Genomic DNA, 6,000 nt, shown 5'->3' with positions numbered 1-6,000 from the left:
ACACCGTCATAGGAACAACATCAAAATCAATGCAATCCTTATACGGTCCAATAGCAAATTCAACACGCACCATGTGGTTTACTTTCATCTCACCATTGTCGCTCAACCACTAAATATAGTATGGATGCGGGTGCGGTAGATACTTCAACTTCAGCTTGGTACATAACTCCTTGCTTGCTAAATTGCGGCAACTCCCGCCATCAATAATGACCTTGCAAGCCTTGTCATGACCAACTAAAGCCTTTGTTTGGAACAAATTGCAGCGCTGAGTAGATGCACTAGGCAACACATTAAGAGCACGCTGCGACACAACAATGGTGCGAGCATCAGACGGATATGCATCTTCACCATCGTTGTCATAGTCATCATCTTCCGGAGCATTAGGATCAATATCATCTCCGAGTCTCGTATTCATTGTCCTCATTGATAACCATGACTTTGCGGTTAGGACAATCTCTCTTGAAGTGACCCTTGCCACCACATGTATGACAAACCATATCGCGGTTACGCGCAGATGAGACACATTAGAGCCACTCGTACTTGTAGCAGATTCGGACTTCTTTGTGTTAGACACATTGGAGACCGGTTTACTAGGCGGAGTAGAGTAAGGTGCGGAGCGCGTCGAAGGCGCCGGCGCCGAAGATGGTGCCGTGCGGGTTGTGAAACGCCCACCTCCTGTAGCTCGACCTTTGACCTTTGCTTCGTCGACCAACCGTGATTCAGCTTCTCTTGCATGATGTAACAATTGATTCATATTGGTGTAGCTGTAGTGACGAACAATGCCTTTGATATCATACTTCAAACCGTTGAGGAAACGCTGCATTGTCATCTCAAGAGACTCACGGACACGGCCACGCTGCATAAGCATCTCCATCTCCATGTAGTATTCATCCACAGTCTTCACACCTTGTCTCAATAGAGTCAGCTTATCATATATATATATTCCGCAAGTAATTTGTAGGCACAAAGCGAGAAGTCATTGCCTCCTTCATGGCACGCCATGTGCGTATAGGCTGGTCACCATCCTCTTTGCAATTACGAACAAAAGCATCCCACCAACGCAAAGCGTAGCCATCAAACTCGGAAGAAGCAAGCTTGATCTTCCGGTCTTCGCATAATGTGGATGTAAGCTCCACAACTTCTCAATCTTGAGCTCCCAAGTGAGGTATTCTTCAACATCAGCTCCTCCTTCAAACTTGGGGATAGAAAACTTGGGCTTACCCAAGCCATCTTCCTCATCTTGTCCACGACCATTGCGGCCAAGTGGAGCCCAACCGCGAGGACGATTACCACGTGGCGCATCACGAGCATTGTGTGCGTCATCTTGAAGCTCAGGATCTTCGTCATCTTCTTGTTGTTGTTGCACGGTCAAATTCTCAACAGCTAAGCGCAAATCAGCAAGATTACGTTGGACATCCGTCATTTGATCTTGCATGGTAGTGACGGTCACATGAGTAGCATCCAGCTTTTGGGAAATTTCATCAATCTTCCCATTAAGCACCTCGTCCTGAGCGCGGAATTCACGTCGCATCTCATTACGAAGAGCCTCATACTCCCTCCATGTGATGATATCTGCAGCACTCTTGTTTTCCTGGTTAACAATTTTATGATCACTAGCAGACATCGTTAGTAGATTAGTGCACTAAATCAAAAATATATGGTGGTACTCTCACAACTCACTCAAAACTGATAAGAAAAGGAGATCTTACCGTTCCAAAGTAAATTAGTGTTGCTTACCACTTGTAGTAACAACTAGTGCACGGATGTAGCGAAGCGAATATCAAGGGTATAAGAACAAATCACACGACAAAGCAGGGTATATGTGGGGCTGTAGGTAGGCTACCTATTTGCACCAATAACAAGCTCTAGCGCTGACCGCAGACAACCAATGATACTCACACAAGGCGATATAATGGAGCAATGCAACTATATGTGGGAAAGGTTGCCATGCACAAGAGAGACGCTAGCAAAGCTCAACGAGACAGGCACAAGATTGCTCAACTATGGGTGCAGTAAAGTAAACTTAGGCCTTCACTTGATTCAACTAGCACAACACTTTTTCTTTTTGGATTTTTTTCTTTTTTTTATAACACATGCAGCTATGTAGCTCTTTTTGCTTCTTATCAATTTTCTCTTTTTTTTTGACTCAACTCCTTGATAACACGGCCAACAGAAAATATGCAAAGCACCGATAACCTAACGAGCAGCCTGTCGAGCGGTAAAACTAGTCTCTTCTGGGGAAGTTCCTAGTCACTTTATAACGAAAGGCTGTGTCTATGGTTGGGAACAAGCACACTGTATGCTATGTGGACTCGGAGTAACAAAAACTGACACAATATGATAAACTAGATGATAGAGAAAACACAAACCCTAAAATACTAGATGGACAGAAAAGATACGCAAAAACAACTACGAAAAGCAACTAAAACTTGAAATTAGTGCAATCTAAGGCTATGGCAAACCCTAACCCTAATTTTTTTATGGCTTTTTCTGGATAGGAAAACACTCACAACTCAACTATGGGGGTGGATTGTGGATGGCTTACCGAGGAAAACAGGAAATCTGATACCAAGATGATAAGGGGTGGCCCGATCTTCTCGAGAAGCAACGGTGGTGATAATGATCACGGGGTGATGGCAGCGGAGAAACACGACGATAAAGTGGATGATAACTTGTATGACGCAACGAGATCTCTCGAGCTCTCAACCCTGCAAGATATTCGCAACTCCACACACTTGCGCACGTAGCCGCCGACCACGAAGCGGTAAGTTGCAACCGTCTAATTCCCAATGGAACAAGCAGATCACACAAGACTTTTTCAGGATCTACACAATATCAAGCAATATGGTGTAGGGATTCAATAGTTTTGCTAGAGCAAACAACTAAGAACTAGGGTTTATCTTAAACGTGGTCTAAAGCAGCTAGGGGGCGTCCTGGGCACTTATATAGGTGTCCGGGACGAGTTCTGGTCGAAAAGATACAAGAATAACCGACCCAGAATAGATCTGGTCGAGACAGACTCAGACTGGTCCGGTCTGGAATCCGGTCAACCGGGCTGTGGACCGGACGGGCCGGTCTGTGGTCCGGTCAACCGGGCGGCAACCGGAAACTTCGCAACTTTCCGGTTGTTGCCCGGTACGATGCTTTATATCCGGTTGGCGGCCGGTTGGCGACCGGTCAACCGGGCCTGTGACCGGGCTGGCCGGTCAGGGGTCCGGTCGGACCGGGTGCTGGACCGGCCTGGACGTCGTCTTCTCCTCTCGCGCATTCCTCCCGCTCCTCCCTCGCGCGTCCATGAGATATCTTCATGTCCAGCTCCATGTCCAGCTTCACGGCCATCTTGACGTCCGTCTTCATGTTCATCTGCTCCTCTCCTCGTGCGATGCTCGTCTCTTCTTGATACCTGATGATACATAAGTAATAGGACTTAGGCAGTATAAAGTTCTCATCAATCAAAGTATCGTTTAGAAACAAGTTCACATGTTGTTTAAGTAGCTTCGCACGAGCTCTTGTAATTGGTCCAATCCGAACTTCATTGGACTTGAGCTTCACAGCAGGTTCATCTTCATTTATCAATGACGGAGGTAGTGGTGTAGTAGGGATGTCCTCATCAGATTCTCTTCGGATCTCCGCATTTGGTGTGTCTATCAATGGGACTTCTTCTGGCTGTGTTGATCTCCGGATCGTCAAGGAGCTTCTCGATATATAGTTACTTCTTCATCTTCGTCTCCGGGACGGATGTGATCTTCTAAAACAATTCAGCGACTTCACATCCACAACCAACAACGTCAGGCCGGCTCAGGGAGGAGCGGTTGCGCGCCGTCGACACGGTCTAGGTTGAAGATGAAGGAAATGTCAAGAATTTTGTTGTAATTTCGTTTTTATCGTGGTGCTTTGTACTGTCATATTATTTTTTATTTTTTTTCAATGCTAGTGTCATTTTTGTAAAAAAAAAAAAACTAAAAGAAAGTTGGGCTCACGTACTGTAAATATAGTACTCAAAGGTAACCTTAATTTATTTGTTGTTGGCAGCGATGGAGGACCACAACATATACGCACATATAGATGTAGGCTCGTCTTGCAATTTTCTAGTGCAAGTGTGTAGGTAGAACGTGCTTTAGCCTCTCGAGAGACGTACGCTTCCAAAATTTCTTTTATTTACATGTGAGGCGATCCTTTTGAGCTGAACTTATGTTCAAACAGCTCCACAAGCGCGTGCACCATGACTTCATGCATTCTCAGCAAAGGAGAAGGGCGAACCTGCCCTCCTCCAAAGATATACGTTCCTCTGAACTGCTAATGAACTTTTTTTAGAGAGAGAAAGATGGTGGAGGTACGTGCAGGCATCCCTTGATTAATGGCTTTTGCGACTTTTGATAAGCAGATTTGCAATTTAATAATATCAGGGACAATCATTTGATAGTATATTGGTGGAATGATTCTGAAAGGGTTCATCCATTCTAGAAAGGCCCATACGTTGAAAAGCTAGCTATCTAGACTTGTAGTATAGCCATGCATATTAGCCTACATGACTAACGCCTATTAGCGTGTTATTTGTTTCAATAATGTGATATGATATGTACGAGCATAACAGGCATCCTTGTTTGTCAAAAAGGCCGGCCGATGGGAAAGGGGAGATGAAGAATATAAATGTTGATCAACGGATGGAAGCTATAGCACGGAGAAACAATGACACTATGAAAGGTAGATCTGCTAAGCCAGCGTTTCAGCTCACCTCGATCGTCATGCCATGAGCTCGCTACACTAGTATCCTGGCCTATCCAGGCCTAATCAAATAATAACTTTAGCATATATAAGAGGTCATGAACCCTCTTCTCCAGGGAAAATTAGCGTTGTGAAAGGGATTGCCCTCAGTTGCAATCTTTGTAAATCACAAAATCATGCTCCGCCTCTTTCAATAAGTCAGTGGGTTCCAACAAACACCAGGGACCCCACAACGCAACCATGACGGACATCACTGGGATGACTGATATTTGTATCCAGATGATATAACTTGTTACACAATCATATGCCCGCTAAATCGGAGTTCCAACCTCCATTATGCCACGATCTCACTACACCAGCATCTCAGCCCTGTCCAGATTCAACCACAAAGCAACACAATCTTATAACAGGTCCTGGGAATTTCTCCCAAGAGAGACTATCTAGATACGACGGGATATGATACTGGCCCGATCGATGGTATGCATGTCACCTTTCACCGCTAATGTGGGAATAAATCCAACAAATCTTCTACTCACACGTCGAGTATCCACCCGCAAAGCTATTGTGGGTGTCGAGATATATATCCGAGCACCAGGACTATTTTCCTAACTATGTTGTTGCACAGTTCTAGAGCTGTTAAATTGGATTATAACCACCATTGTGCCATGGGCATGCTTATAAGATGTCTTTTGACTTTTGAGCCATATCATTCATAAAGAGTAGCATGATTTTTTTTTTGAACAAAAGAGTAGCATGATAGAGGGGCTACTCTCAAACTTAATTATAAGTTGTGCTTTGCCTCCTTGTATAACATATGTAGGACTAAGCTCAACAAAATCTTAGCATCAAGGCCCAGGATTGCGTAGCAAGCGGTATTAGATACTAGGTGCCAAGATATAAATCTTAGTTTATGTACGGCTTTTGGTTATGGTTGACTACTGATTTTCTTGGCCAGGGTTTCAACTCAGAACAGCTGCGTTATATATTCTCTCTAGATCTCTCTCGACTGCTTACGTGATACGATTGGAGACTTTACGTATCTTCCCTTTGCGGTGTTCATAACAGTTGGCGTGCTTCTCCGTTAGGCATTAAAAAAATCATTTTGACATGTTAGGCATTCACGCATTCATCTACTCCCCTCGATTTATATTACTTAACATTAGTATAAATATATTTACACACATTTTAATTGTGATATATCCATTTTAGTGGCAAGTAATATGGATCAGAGTGAGTATATTTTTTATTCATTAACGAGAAATAACCTATGGTTGG

Source organism: Lolium rigidum, chromosome 3 (genome assembly GCF_022539505.1).
Source record: "Lolium rigidum isolate FL_2022 chromosome 3, APGP_CSIRO_Lrig_0.1, whole genome shotgun sequence".
NCBI lineage: Eukaryota > Viridiplantae > Streptophyta > Magnoliopsida > Poales > Poaceae > Lolium > Lolium rigidum.
This window is presented reverse-complemented; position numbering follows the sequence as displayed.